At 43.9% G+C, this 15858-nt stretch overlaps 1 protein-coding gene across 1 annotated transcript in view; it reads right to left on the minus strand.

Moving 5' to 3' along the window:
- CDKL4 (cyclin dependent kinase like 4) overlaps nt 1–15298 on the minus strand; it is an 843500-nt gene extending 828202 nt beyond the window's left edge. The window contains exon 1 of the mRNA XM_078662902.1: nt 15014–15298. The gene's annotated coding sequence lies outside the window, so the exon portion shown is untranslated. The remainder of the gene's footprint in view (nt 1–15013) is intronic.
- Between the last annotated feature and the right edge of the window lie 560 nt (nt 15299–15858).

Consider the following 15858-nt stretch of genomic DNA (forward strand, 5'->3'; position numbering starts at 1 on the left):
ATAAAAGAGTTACACTGTTGCGTTGCCTGTTTGTTGTTACTTTGTCAATAAAGATTGAGGTATTTATCATTTCAAAGGTGCAATCTTAATGAAAATACTTTCGACTTGTTTGTACATTTTCATCAACTTAAATGTGAACTAAAAAAACCTTTTTGTTTTCTTGTTTTAGAGAAATTAGATTAAATATGCCACTGCATTATTTCCAAAATATTTCTCTAGTATAGAATAAAGCCCAAGTCGACAAAATGCCATACCGAAATAAATACAAACTAACAATTAAGCCCCAGTGGACATATTTTACACAACATGTCATTTGTTATTATTTACAGTGCTACGTATTGCTGCACATTCTACGAAATAATGCCCAAGTGGGCAATCATCTTCCGAGGTAAATACATCTTTCTTTCTTCATATCTAGAAATAGAAAAAAGGGGGCAACATTTTAATAACTACATCATTTTAGGTTCTATTAACAATAAAAACATTTAAAATCAAGGAATGTAATTCCTTGAGCAGAGACAGCCTACTTCATATTGCATCCATATACTGGTGCTTTACAGGTGAACTGAAAGCTCCTCATCCAGATTTAGACCAAATGGGTGTGTGGTGTTGTATTTAATAATACATTTGGATTCAAGTTTTCTCAACTCCAACATTCTGTTGCCTCCCCTTTCATTGTGTGGAGTGTGGTCGAGTACATAGAATTTTAAAAGGTTTGGATTTTGATTGTGTGTGGCTGCAAAGTGGCATGCAATCGGATATTGTTGATTTAGATTTTCGATTGCCCTCAAATGTTTGAGTACTCCGAGTTTGGCCTTTTTTATTGTACTGCCTATATAAAACTTATTACATGGGCATTTCAGTGCGTAAACAACATTCTCTGTGTTGCACCCCACGTGTTTCATTATTTTGTGTGGTGCTAATTCTGCTAAGATTTTCAAGCTCTTGCAGTTTGCGCTGTTCTTGCAAGCTTTGCACTTATTGCAAATAAAAAATCCCTGAATCTGATTGTTTTTTGCCTTTTCTTTGGTCAGACAAATACTCAGTGTATCCTTCAATGATCTTGCTTTCCTAAAGGTCAGAGAGGGATTTTCACCTACCACTTCTGTAAAAGCTTAATCCATAGTAAGGATATTCCAAAATGTATTTAAACTCCTCCTGACTTCCCATGAATGACAACTGTAATCTGTGATACATCTAATCTGCTCTTTAGGTTCCCTCTGTTTAGGAATCAGCAGGTCATTCCTTATCAACTGCTCTACTTTCAACTCTGCCTGTTTAATCACATTTTTACTGTATCCTCTTTCGAGAAATCTTTGTGTCATTACTTCCTTTTCAGTTTCATATCCTGATTGTGAACTACAATTTATTTTCGCTCTTATGAGTTCACCTGGGGGAATGCTGCGGATTAAATCTTAACATTTGGGAAGAGATTTGATCTGCTACGCAGCACTAAAATAAAGAAACAAAAACCCAAGGGGAGTGCGCAACAAATCAGGACATACAACAAGAGACCATTGGGGATGAAGTAGCACTCACAGAAACAATTGATAGTGACACTTCGGAAAGTGATGTTTCTGAACAAGCAGAACCTCTTAATGTAAATGCCCGAATTTTAACAAATTTGCCCTCAAGGCGATGGGACGCCAAACAGGAACACCCCATAGAGGTCGTGGACGAGGAGGAAGAGGAGGCAAAAAAGCAAGAGCAGACAAAGCCGAAACCAGCACAACAAGCCCAGTGAGAGTCCTAACAAGGGGCAGAAAAGCACAAAAATGAAGAATGATATGTCTGTGGTAAATCTTTCTAAACGTACTTTAACTACAAATCAGTTAGAGCTTTTATCTCGGGGTTTAACATTTTGTCCTTCAGCCAAGTTTGATTTTACCAATACACAAATTGATCTGTTTCGCTTTACCAGAAAGCTCAAATTGGGGAAATGGTATGCTACCAAACCAAAACAAAGTTGTAAAGAAACCAGGGGAAAAGCTAGTAGTTTTACGGTTAACGATATTGAAACCTTACATACTATTCATTAATTAGCTGATTATGTGGCGTTTATTGATGATCCATTTCTGAATTTGGTCAATACTGACATAAATATTGGATTGAGCAGCGAATGTGGGTTTAAGCCGAAATCAATATTTGTTCCACAGATTACCAATAGCAGCATTGATTGTTTTGAAATAGGCATGATTGAAGAGCTAAGAAAAATTGAGAAGCGTAAACCCAAACTGAACTTGAATTTGAATAAATTGCAATTTCAAGCCCTCAGGGAATTAGAAGGGTATACCGATGTGCTCATAAAGAACTCCGATAAAGGGAGCAATGTTGTTGTGTGGCCTTTAGACATGTACATAGCTGAAGGGCTTAGACAATTAGATAACAAAGACAAATATACTCTTGCAACTAGGCAACAATATGATGAAGCTAAACAGGAATATTTTGGCAAATTTATTGACTGGAAAGATCAGGGCATTTTGGAAGATGAAGAATATAGTTACCTTTTATGTAAACATCCACAAATTTCAGCACGGTATCTATTACTCAAGTTGCATAAGAATCTTGAAGTTCCACCTGGCAGGCCCATAGTGTCTTCAAGAGGAAGTCTTTTAGAAAACACCTCCCGGTATATTGATTACTTTCTGCAACCTTTTGTTCAGTTGCTACCTTCCTTTGTAAGGGATACCTCAGATTTTTTGACGATCATTAATGAAGTGATATGGGATCCCAATTATTTGTTACTAAGCTTTGATGTAACAAGCTTATACACGTGTATCCCACAAGATCTGGGGATAGATGTGTGTAAATATTTCCTGAAGGGCAGATCTCTTTCATTCCTGATGGATACCAATATGATCCTGGACATGATCTCGATCTGTTTTAGGAATAATGTTTTCATTTTCAACAGCAACTGTGCAGGCAGACCCAGGGGACGGCGAGGGGAACTTGCTTTGCCCCCAGTTTCGCAGGTTTATATCTGGGCTGGTGGGAGAAGCAAGTGGTGAATTACATCTCCCACTTTAATGACCACAACGTCCTCTGGGTTAGCTACATTGACTACATTTTCTGCATCTGGAACGGTACAGAAGAGCAAGCGAGGGAATTTGAAATCATTCTCAATGATAACTCACTGAATTTACAGTTTACGAGTCACATGGACAGGAAAAGTTTAGACTTCCTTGATCTCATATTGACTATAGTAGAGAATAAATTGAAAAGTGTTCTGTTCCGGAAAGAAACGAGAAGGCAATAGCCTGTTGCATGCGGGTAGTTGCCATCCAGCCAATTTAATCTGCAGCATTCCCCTAGGTGAACTCATAAGAGGGAAAAGAAATTGTAGTTCACAATCAGGGTATGAAACTGAAAAGGAAGTAATGACAGGAAGATTTCTCGAAAGAGGATACAGTGAAAATGTGATTAAACAGGCAGAGTTGAAAGTAGAGCAGTTTTTTAAGGAATGACCTGCTGATTCCTAAACAGAGGGAACCTAAAGAACAGATTAGATTTATCACAGATTACAGTTGTCAATTATGGGAAGTCAGGAGGAGTTTAAAGAAATGTTGGAATATCCTTACTATGGGTAAAGATTTTACAGAAGTGGTAGGTGAAAATCCCTAGCTGACCTTTAGGAACGCAAGATCACTGAAGGATACACTGAGTACTTGTCTGATCAAAGAGAAGGCAAAAAACAATCAGATTCAGGGATTTTTTATTTTCAATAAGTGCAAAGCTTGCAAGAACAGCACAAAATGCAAGAGCTTGAAAATCTTAGCAGAATTAGCACCACACAAAATAATGAAACACATGGGGTGCAACACAGAGTATGTTGTTTATGCACTGAAATGCCCATGTAATAAGTTTTATATAGGCAGCACAATAAAAAAGGCCAAACTCAGAGTACTCGAACATTTGAGGGCAATCAAAAATCTAAATCAACAATATCCAATTGCACGCCACTTTGCAGCCACACACAATCAAAATTCAAACCTGTTAAAATTCTATGTACTCGACCACATTCCACACAATGAAAGGGGAGGCAACAGAATGTTGAAGTTGAGAAAACTTGAATCCAAATTTATTATTAAATACAACACCACACACCCATTTGGTCTAAATCTCGATGAGGAGCTTTCAGTTCACCTGTAAAGCACCAGTATATGGATGCAATATGAAGTAGGCTGTCTCTGCTCAAGGATTACATTCTTTGATTTTAAATGTTTTTATTGTTAATAGCACTTAAAATGATGTAGTTATTAAAATGTTGCCCCCTTTTTTCTATTTCTAGATATGAAGAAAGAAAGATGTATTTACCTCAGAAGATGATTGCCCACTTGGGCGTTATTTCGTAGAATGTGCAGCAATACGTAGCTCGGTGTAGCACTGTAAATAATAACAAATGACATGTGTAAAATATGCCCACTGGGGATTAATTGTTGGTTTGTATTTATTTGGGTATGGCATTTTGCCCACTTGGGCTTTATTCTATAATAGAGAAATATTTTGGAAAAAATGCAGTGGCATATTTAATCTAATTTCTCTAAAACAAGAAAACAAAAAGTTTTTTTTCGTTCACATTTAAGTTGATGAAAATGTACAAACATGTCGAAAGTATTTTCATTAAGATTGCCCCTTTGAAATGATAAATACCTCAATCTTTATTGACAATGTAACAACAAACAGGCAACGCAACAGTGTAACTCTTTTATGTTTGTTTATCACGTGTACGTCATGAAATGTCTGTACCTTTAAAAAAAGAATGGCCGCAAAGTAAACCTCACCTGTGAGAAAGAAGTGAGGAAACTTCGAAACGCGTAGGGTGTTTCCCTTTTGTGCCAATAAATCACACTGAGCACTAATAGAGGCTCCCGCTCTGGTTTTTCTCAAACGTAAGGAGTTATTACCAGGAGTTTTGTGGAATATATATACATATATATATTTCACCGGATCGCTGCCTCAGCAGTCCCCTTCCTGAAGCATTGGCGCCGCTCGTGGTAGCAGCAACCATTTAATGTTCGCAAATTCCTTAATCCACAACTCGTTTGGCTATAAATGAAGAGGCGGCACACCAGGAAACGGCACAACAGTTGATTGTGCACTAAAAATCCAAGTCCTTGGCACAACAGTTTATTGTGCACTGAAAATTTTTGTGCACAATAAACTGTTGTGCCGTTTCCTGGTGTGCCGTCTCTTCATTCATAGCCAAACTAGTTGTGGATTAAGTGATTTGCGAATATATATATATATACATATATATATATATATACACCGAATCCTCTCCAACGGGCAAGAAGAAGAGGCCACACCGGGGAGACTGTGGAGGAATCTTTATTGCTGATTAAAACCAAAGTTCGGGCGAATGCATTTCGGCATAGTTTTAGCCTTCCTCAGCGCCTAGTGGTTTCAGCAGGGTGTCGGGGAAAAATGCCGGTAAAGTACCATGTTCCCTCCTGCCAGGTGCAAGCAGGCTCCGCCCCCCGGACAGCTCGAGATGTGATTCGCTGATATCAAGTGTAGTGGGATGCCCAGTGCGTCCATACTACAAGTCCCAGAAAGCTGTGGGCTGGTCTGGCACTGAACCGGGGGTAGGTAGAATATGCGGGCAAATGTCACCTGTGTGTCGGCAATGCAGAAACCTCCTCTGCTCCCCATATATATATATGCGCAAAAAAAGGAAGCTAGGGACTCTGGATAGTTCCCAAGTTTAGGTGAAGAGCAGCTTCTTAATATCGAGCGCCGTACAACACCACCAACACTCTAAATCTGCTCACCTCAAATGTCTGTTTCTCTAGCATAGCAGAGTTTTTATGCATAGGATTAACACAGTGCCATGCACGATGAGCTAGAGAGAGACAAAGCCTTTTGCCATTTTTAGCCAGTCTTTATGTATAGGACTAGCAAGTGCCATCTACACCAAGCTGAAAAATTACAAAAGCCTTTTACCTCTCTAGGCACAATATTACAGCTTTGGATTGGTAAAATAGCATCCAAGCCAACCAGCAATGAATACAAGCAATCCCTACTGCGTTTTCTTCTAATTAGGGCTCATCAGAGAGCTATAGGTTCATCCAGACTCAAGAGGGCATTCATTATTAATCAAGACAATGCTCTTTCAGGATTAGAGTGTTGCAAAGATTATGAAAAAAGGACGTAAGGAACTCTGGGTAGTTCCTAAGGTTAGATGGAGAGCAGCTTCTTTATATGAACCACCCTAAAATGCCACTGACATTCTGTGAGAAATCAGAGCTGGTGCTAGGAATGGGCAGTATGGGCAGCTGCCCAGAGCCCCACACTATTGCATTACAGCCAGGCCATGGCACACTGGTCCTCTCCTGACCTCTGCTCATCTAATTTGAGAGCAAGGTGCCTCCTTCCAATTGTGTTCAAGGGAGGGGGTCCCCTCCTCTGTGCCTCACAACGATGGTACCTTGAGGCGAGACCAGTGGGCCCCTCCTATGGACCCAGTTGTGGCTGCTACCAGACTCAGGTGTGCGGTGTGGAGGGCGGCGGAGGAAATTAGGTTGGGGAAATTAAAAGGGAAAAAAAATCAGATAAAACACTTACCTGACTATGGCTGGTGTTGCTGCCGACTCTCCTCTGATCCGCTGCATCTTCTTGTCTTCTTCCTGCCTGGAGGTCAGCAGCAGGAAGCACCTGGATCCCAAGCTCCCTGACCAATCACAATGCTGCAATGTAGCGAATTGATTGATCCGAGCGCAGTAATTTAGCGCTCAGACCAAGCTTAGGAGCCTGGGGCATGTTCTCCACCCATGCTGTAATGCAGCCTGAATGGAGAACATGTCAAGTACGTGTGACTGTTTTGGGTGGCCCGAGAGTGCTGGCCAAAATGTCATGCACACTTGGCGTGCCACCACTCCTTCCCCTGCAGTGCTCTGGGTCACGGGGCCTACCCCGTCTCCAGGAAAAAACTGACCCATTGCAGAAGGAAAAAGAAAATGATAATAACAATACATTATTATCATTTTTTGTTTCCTTTTAACCACAGCTTTGAGAGCAGAGTGTGATGCTCCTCCGCCTTAATGGTGGAGCCGCCAATGGGAGTTGCAAAGAGATACATTCTGCAGGATTGTCTGGCAATCAGGCCTTCTGTCCTGCTGTCCATTCACAGGCACTATGGGACGCCCATTGCATTGCAGTTTAAACCCTTTCTGCTCTCACATTTAGACCTTTATGATCTGCAAGAGGGGCTTGTAGGTGGCTGGGGGATGCAGCTCAGGAGCAGTGCTTAATTTGTGCCGGTGCTTTCTGGTGCTCAGCACCGCACTTATTTTACAGAGCCGGGTCTATAAGATTGTTTTTTCCCTGGGCGGCAGGCCCGGTAATTATTAACAAAAATGTACCTGTCTTCCTTGGCCTCTGCTTGATACGTCTTCGCACGCTGGCCCACCCTGGTCCAGGCATGTTGAAAGTGCATCATCATCACGTTCGTGAGGTCAGCAGTGCATGCCTGCCATTCACGTGCCATTTCTATTGGATAATCGTAGCTGAGGGAGGGCTCATGGCTGAGGTGGGCTGAGGCAGGCTGGGAAAGTTCAGAACAAACTTTCCACAATGTCGTAGAGCAGATTAGAAGTGCATAGCAGCCTTTCTTTAATGACCTCGCACTGAACTGAAATCCTGCATTTAGAGCGCTCGTGGTCAGGGCCACTACGAACTCCAGTCATTGTCAGATGCAGGTGTGGACGTGTTCCTCTGTACACTTAAAAAACAGCCAGCCCTCTAATAGTTGTGCTGCATGAGTGTGGCAGCATTACTGGGAGCAGCTGGGCCGGAGGCAGCAGCGGTGCGTCCATTGGGGCGTAGGGCCGTAGCCCCTCTAAGCCCTGGACGCACCGTGGCACTGCTAAACAAACACATACCATGACGAATTCCTCAAATTAGCGCAGCACTGGAGGGATCACAGATGGTCATGTTGATTGTTGATGCCTGTAATTTGGCGGTCCGGAGTGCGCAGGGGGTGGGGGGTGGGGGGGCGGGTCTGCTGGTCTGCTGCAGCTGCGCATGAGGATCCCGGGCTGAGACTTGCCCGCGCATGCGCCTTTGTGCAAAAAACACTTTTCCATAGAGAAGGGGCCGGGGGTGCGGCTTCAGCCCGGCCGGGTCTCCAAGGCTGCCCAGGGCGAGTACACAGGGTGACCCCCTAGCCAATCCTGGTGCGGATTGGCTAGGGGGGCGCGGTGTGGGTGGGGGCAGAGTGGCGCGACCCCGGGCAGGAGCAGAAGCAGACGGCGGTGAGACGAGAGCCCCTCATCTGGTCCATGGTAAGGTAAGGTCATGCAGATTATTTATTACCTACCTCTGCAAGTAGCACATGTTACCTCCCTGCATGGTGGAGGCGGTGGGAAGGAGTGTCACTTCACCTAGGGCGGCGGCGATATTCCTTGGGGTCAGACAGTAACTCGAGGAGGCGGGCTGCACAGACAGATAGAAGTCAGGCGCTGTACGGGTGCCCAGAATCATTAAAACGGCAATAAAAGCTCCGATTTGGGAAGATGGCTGGTATACTACGCGTTGTATTTCCATTTTTAGTCAAAATCGCGCATCTCTGATTGCACAGACATCAACATGAATTGTTGCTCAAATTAAGAGCCTCGTGGACAGCGGGAAGAATTGTATTTTAAGGAAAGAACACGGTTTTGTTTTCGACAGGATTCTAGATAAACAGTTAGGGCCCAATTCGCAAAGCTGTCAGAGCATTTAAATCCAGTGTGAACAAGTATGGGGGTGGGGGTGGACTCAAAAATTGTGACATGGCACTTGTAAATCCTTTTTCTGAAGCACAGTGCTGCATGGAATGCTACTGGGGGTGAGTTCATCCCACTCAGGGGGAGAGGAGTGCACAGTCCAGGATGAGGTTTCCCTGGCAAGTTTGGAACAACCACGCTCTCTACGGTGTGCTCATAGTCTCCCCCTTTCTACCACCCGTCCCCTCTCTGAATGGGGGGAGATGTATTCCTCAAGAGGCAGGAGTAAAATAAATCTACTTCCAGCGTGGGAAAGGAACAGGAACAGTCGCAAAATTGGTGATATGGGAAGGGAGCAGCTTCTCCACAGGCAAAACTATTTCACATTTGGAGAAAGAAAAAAATGTCATTGCACAAACCTGAAGGCCTAGGCAATTATACACTATTTACAATTAACCACTGGTGGCTCGTGGATTTTGGAAGTGGCTGGGCCCTCAAAGCCCAGAAGCACTCTCTAGCGCCCGACCATGGGCCCTGCCACACCCCCAGCCTATTAATTAGGCGGTGGGAAGGAGTGTCACTTCACCTAGGGCGGCGGCGATATTCCTTGGGCTCAGACAGTAACTCGAGGAGGCGGGAGAGGCGGGCTGCACAGACATATCTGGCATCTGGAGGACTCCGTGTTTTTAAAACCGACTGAACACGCCGCTTCTTCTGCAGATAATGTGCACTCAGCCTCGCTGCTCTCCTGTTGTCATTTCTCTGTGATTGGCCCGCCCCTCGCTGTTCTGCTTCTTTCTTCTCCCTTCCCTTTCATGCACTCACTTCTCCTCTCCTGTCCGCTTACATCTCCATCACCTGCCTTGTTGTTTACCATCTTGTCTCCATTTGCCACGTCTCCTATACCTGAGTGTCGACTTACCTTCTGTATCTGTTTAGTACAATGTATTTGAGTTGCTTAACGTAGCGTCCGAAGACCCGTTCTAGGCACTACGGCGCTTCAGATGAAGCCGACTTGTCCACCAAGTGGCAGAATGGCCATTTCGAACTAAATAAAGTGCCTGCAGGAGCACTGGGATGAGGAGGGCAAAGTGCAGGGGAGAAGTGTTGAAATGCGAGGACATGGTAATGATATAGTGGACTAAGTCCAAAAGCTAAGCCCCATTTTTCTAATCTTAGAGAGTTCCACCCCTTCTCGTTGTTCATGCTAAGACACATCGCCTCCCCAACACTCTGTACAAGGCAGAGAGATTTTCATTGAAGACATAAACGCACACACACAACTGCGCACTTTGTTTACATTTGCTGCCAGTGATCCTCACACACTCCACATGTCTGAAGGGCTGTCCATCACTCACACTGCACACCCACAGAGCTCTCCACCCCCTACATACTGCACATGTCCAAAGAGCTCTGCGCGCGTTGAGAGAGCTCTCAACCCTCACATACTACATATGTTCATTTTTTCGTCCACCACACACTGCACATGTTCAGAGCTCCCCATCCCACACACTGCACTTCTTCACATAGATATCCACCCCCACACACAGGTAATGTCAATAGAGCTACCCAAATATCAAAATAACTCACCCCTCACTGCACATTGTAATAGATCTCTCCTTCTCCCCCACACTGCGCATGTCCACAGAACCTACATACTACATATGTTCACAGAGCTCACAATCCCATACACTGCACATGTTTGCAGAGCTCTGTACCCCCACACAATGCAGATGTTCATAGATATCACCATCTCTCACAGAGTGCACAGGTCCACAAAGCTCTCTACTATATGCACTATCTATGCACTATACATATCAACATACCTGTCCAACCCTCACACTCAGTACATGTCCAATGAGCTTTCCATTCCTCGCAAACTGCACATGATCACAAAGCTCTCCATCGGTCATGAAGTGCACGTGATCACGAAGCTCTTTATCTCCCACACACTGCGGACACTATTTGCATTACAACACCTTCTGTCAGGGGGTGATATCTTTGAAGCACACCACAGTTCTTCACTTTGATTCAAAGAGGCAGTGCGCAATCCAACCCTTGTTTTTGTGTTTTAAAGATGCCATGACTGGCAGAGATTTCACAATCTGCTGTATGTGTACATGTCTATATATTTACACACACACGTGTCCTTTAACACAAATGTCCCTTAACACAAACCTGAACTTTACACGCATGGTGCCTGATAACTTTAAGATTGCCCGATTTATTGCTGAAGAGGGAAGGCTGTGTCCTTCTTAGAAGGGGATTCCTAGCGCGAGGGATGAGACCCCCCACGGGCGCCCTTGGCTTTATTGGCTCTCCCACCTCGATACCATGCTCCTGGGCTGATGCCACAACAGGTATACCCCAGGACTCGGCTGCCCGTACATGCCACCTCATCGCACAGACAATACCACTGACTGAATAGGAGCCCAGTGGCCGCGTCCTGCTCATGTTTTAATTGCTGATCGACCTCTTTGCTCTGTATAAATTATGCTTACTTATGCTACTTTCTGTTGCAGAGATACCACGTACTGCTTTTCTTTGCTATTTGCTCACATTGTGCGAAACACTTCCTAATGGGCTCATTTGAGATATACCGAAAATTTCAATAAAATATGTGTTAAAAAACTTGCCATTCCAGCTTGACTGCTAAATTTCTGCAGCCCGGTGATCCTTTAATTGTGTCAGCACCCTGGTTAAATACTCAGAGTATTTTTTGGCAAATGATTCTTTTTCTATTTTGCCAATTAATTGAATTCATTGCTCTTGCATTCAACAAGCCCTTCTCTAGTCCTGATGACTCTGACATTATATGAGGTAGAAATGTCGTCGACGATCATGAACATAAAATCTCATTCAGAGCTCCTCACTTCTTCCACCCATTGTATATCTAGGCTACAATGTGCTGAGGGAAATTGAGACAGGCCCTTTGAGGTCTTCCTAAACCATAGTATCACCAGAGTAGAATCCTCCTTAGGTGCCTTTTGCCCGTGGAATCATTTAATGAAGAACAGCCATGTAACTGTATCTATTGTTTGTGCATTCTTGTGAAAACGTATTCCAAGAAGCACTCCAACTTGTGTCGTACCAAACCTCTCTCCGATGCAACAATTAGGAGCCGAATCAATCACCCGTACAAGTATGTCATTGGGAGGACTCATAGGCTTTTAAGATTGTAAGTAAAGAAACACTGCATCAACAGGTAGCCATTCAAGCATTCGCAAAGGAAATAAATGGGTCCGTATATTTGTTGTAAATAGCAGTTGGAGAACTGCCAGGGCCTTCGGCTCAGTTGGGAATTGTAGGCATAGTGTGCAGAGTGCTGCACGTAGTCTGCTGTACGTGAAGTGAAGCATGGGGGAAGATAGTGTCCACTGTATGGAGTGCAGAGGTACATGTGCAGTTTGTGTGCGAGCAGGGTGCTTAGATATATCAAAGTCAAAGACCTGGTAAAATAAAGTGACATGTCACACATATATTCCTCATTGCTTCCCCTGACTTCCCAGCCAAAAGACAACTGGATCCCCTTCCAGCAGTATCTGAGTCTGAAATGTGTCTCTGTTATGTAATGCTCACCTTAAATTTAGCCTTTACTACTCACATCAGTGGCACCTCCTGTTGTGGTTGTGGGCAAAGTTTTCATAATTGGGTAGCTCATGACTAATAGGTGGGACAGATGCTACTCTATAAGCGATCCTTGTGGATGGTCTGAGAACGGTTCAATACATTTTACTCCTCCGCATGTGCCATTGTTGCTTGCTTGGCATCAGTCATGGGTCATTGACATCCCATTCTAGTTGCTAAATATTCTAATTTAAAGCTGTGAAAACACAAGGAATCTATTTACTCCACATCAAAAACTGTTTATTGGTAATGGGGTACAGGCAGTACCATTCAGGACTGTTCAGGTAAATGCAGTTGGCTTGTCAGCACTTGTCCGTCACCAATGCTTTGTGAAGCCTGTTTCCCAACTGCTGTGCAACTTCTTCTACTCTTAGAGCTGAGATTTTCATGAAAATCTTATAGTCTGAATTCAGCACCTGAGCGTAATAGGACGGAATGTATGAAGCTCTGTGGTTATACTGAATAAGCAGCTACCTATGTTATGCCATCTATTAATGTAATAACTGCACTTTCACAATTGCTTTATTAACCTTCCTGCTTTCTCAAATTTGCTTGAAAATGCACGATTTTTCTTCTTTTTTTTCAAAATTTTCTTGGGGGGGAGTTATCCCCCCAAACCCCCCTTGTGGGGTTCGGGCTCGCTCGCTGCGCTCGCTCGCTACGCTGCTGTATGGAAATCACTTTGCGCCCCACCACTTTCAAATGTCACCCACCGCCCTTGGCCGGAGGTACTGCAGGGCATTCTGAACTGCAACCTCCAGCCTGTCCTGCACAAGCTAATTGGAGCACCCATCCGGTGGCCCACTGTGGCCAGCAATCACCCTCATGGATCAGGTAAGTGGAGGAAATCATTATTGGCGTTGGGAGGAAGGGGGTGGGGTGGATGTGTGTGTCATATATATGCATGTGTTATATTGCCTTGGCCTTGAAAAGATGACTGTGCATTTTTGTAGTGTTTTTGTTTCTTTGCGCCTTTTACCAGTTCACACTGTCTGCTGATCTCATGTGGAGAAACAGGATTGCAAGGGTACAAGATCACATTTATTAGAAGAAATAGCCAAAAGGAATAGAAGATATCTGTATGAGAAGGCCGCTTCTAATGTTCCAGTTGTTTTTAACTTTATTGAAGTGACGAGACGGGCTGATGGGGGTGATGAGAACCAGAAAAAAAAGAAGAGTTTTTAAAAATGGCACCCACCATCCAGAAAGAAATGGAAACACTTTTTAATTTAAATGGGCTGAAGGAGGTTAGCTAATAGCAGAAAAGTATTTTTGCATATGAATTCCACATAGTTGCTGCATTGTCTCTGCAGAATCAATTAATGTTTAAAATATAAAAATCTATGTGAGCCACAACAGATGGATATCCGAATAAATTCAACTTTCACAAACGTTTGTTATTGCAAATGAGTCTGTGTACTTTTTCTGCTTAAATTGTGCAAGGGTGTTTTTTTTTCTTAATTTTTTCAAAGCTCGTGTCACATGCCCACACAAAACAAAGTGAGTTTTCAGGAGAGGTGATCACGTGACCTAGTGACTGCAGCTGCCCACCATGAATCACAGGGAACCCGGTAAGAATCCCTGGGCTCAAGACATTGTGAATCCAATAAATCTCTCTTTGCAAGAAAACAAGTATAATGTAGATTCAATTGTTGAGCAGTGCTTTTCTGCTCTCATTACGGATCTCATCGCACCAAGTAAAGCTGCCAGAAATAAAATATGTATTCTGCTTGTCACCTCTGCTTAATCATATGCGATATGAACTAAGGAAAAAGCATTAAGACGATGTCAGAAAGAGATGCTGATCTAATCATTTTGACGTAATGGCACAGTGTGAAACCTGAGAGTCACCTGAGGTCAAACACAGCTGCCTTGCTTGCCCAAATCATTTGATCATAGATTAGCTTTATTTCACCACACAACCTTTTTGTCAAAATGGTGCTACATATGAACTTTTTGCTTTAATTTCCCCCCAAAATGTAATCAGGGTGAGAACCTCCTTTACTTTAGGAAGGTTCACTAACAGAAATTCCGATCAGGTATTACACCTGGTGTTCAGCTGTGCCAGTTGCAGATGTGGTGGAGCCACTGGAGGAAATGGGAGGGGCCGGGGAAGTGGGTGTGGCCTCCTAAGAAAAATTGTGAGCACCTGCACCTATTATTTTACAAATTAAGCACTGCTCAGGAGGGGTCTGCACATAGCAGCTTCAGGAGCAGAGTCCACTGTAGAGAGCTAAACAGACCTGAACGTGGCAGCTTGTAAGGAAATTGAAGGGGGCTAGAACATTCCCTTTCTACCCATGGCCGCCAAAATCCTAAAACCGTGCCTGAGAGAAATGTAAAACATTTTACGCGGAGTCGGAGATTATCAAAATGCACACTCCCTGTTCAATAAAGTGAAACACAATTGCCTTGCGTATACACGGTCAACGTCTTCAGAGAGACAAAGCTAAAAAACTGATATTTGCGCTGGAAGAAGAAAGCTAATACAATGATATTTGCGCCGGAAAACATAAATACCTCCCTAAATATTAATTTAAAAAACACGCCCCGCCCCGCTTCTAATTCGACGTCCAGGTGTGGCCCAGCAGGGCTCTGCAATGACCTCGCTTACTCCTAAACGTGTTTTGTCCGAGGCACCGAATTGTAAGAGACAGTACTGGCAATTTAAAAGCACTCACCTGCTTGCCACTGTCCCAAATGGAGCCTCCTTTATACACAGAATCTCGGACGGCCTCTCTTGCAGGAGGAGTATTGCTGCTAAAAAGCTCCCTTCCGAAGGACCCCTGTTTATTCCACCTCACTGCAGGTGACAGGTATGACCTTCCCACACAAATTGGTTTTTCTGCTCTAGTAAGATGGCGGCGTTGCTGAGGAAACCGGACGCCCAGACTGGGGGAGGTGGGGTGAGAAGGCCAGTGAGACATGAGACGGACGTATACACCAGCATCATTTCAACAAGTTGCTTAGAATGGACTTTGTTTCCAAAGTCAGCAAGACAAGCAAACAAAGCGGTTTCCATAGCCACAGGCCTGCATGGGCATGGAGCCAGTGGGAGGGAGGGAGGGAGGCGGAGGGCAAGCCGTATGCTGTAACCTCCCGAGCAGCAGCAAAGGCGTGCTTGCAACACTGTCAGTTCCTCTCAATCGGCTCAAAACGTAGAGATCTCAAGTTGTTTCATATCAGCTAGGAGTAGTTTATCAAGTCGCGTTATTTTGGCACATCCTTCAACGGTGGTTGCATTTTTGCTGCTTGCGACAGACACCATTCATTGCTTTATTTGTACTTTGACCTTTTCTTTCACATTCTCTTACACTGCAATTACTAGAATGCAACAGCAAATACGCACTGGCAAAGCCCATAGGTTTGGCTTGTATTTTAGGTTAAACGTCACCCGCAATGTTTTGTCATTGCTGGTTAGAAATGCATCCGTTTGTCAGATTGAAAAGGATGCACGTAACCCAATCGAATTGGCAGTGTCAGGGCCACTGGAATTATGTGTCAGGGGAGAGCCAGATTATGCGGC

The sequence above is a fragment of the Lissotriton helveticus genome, chromosome 10, assembly GCF_964261635.1.
Source record: "Lissotriton helveticus chromosome 10, aLisHel1.1, whole genome shotgun sequence".
Taxonomy (NCBI): Eukaryota; Metazoa; Chordata; class Amphibia; order Caudata; family Salamandridae; genus Lissotriton; species Lissotriton helveticus.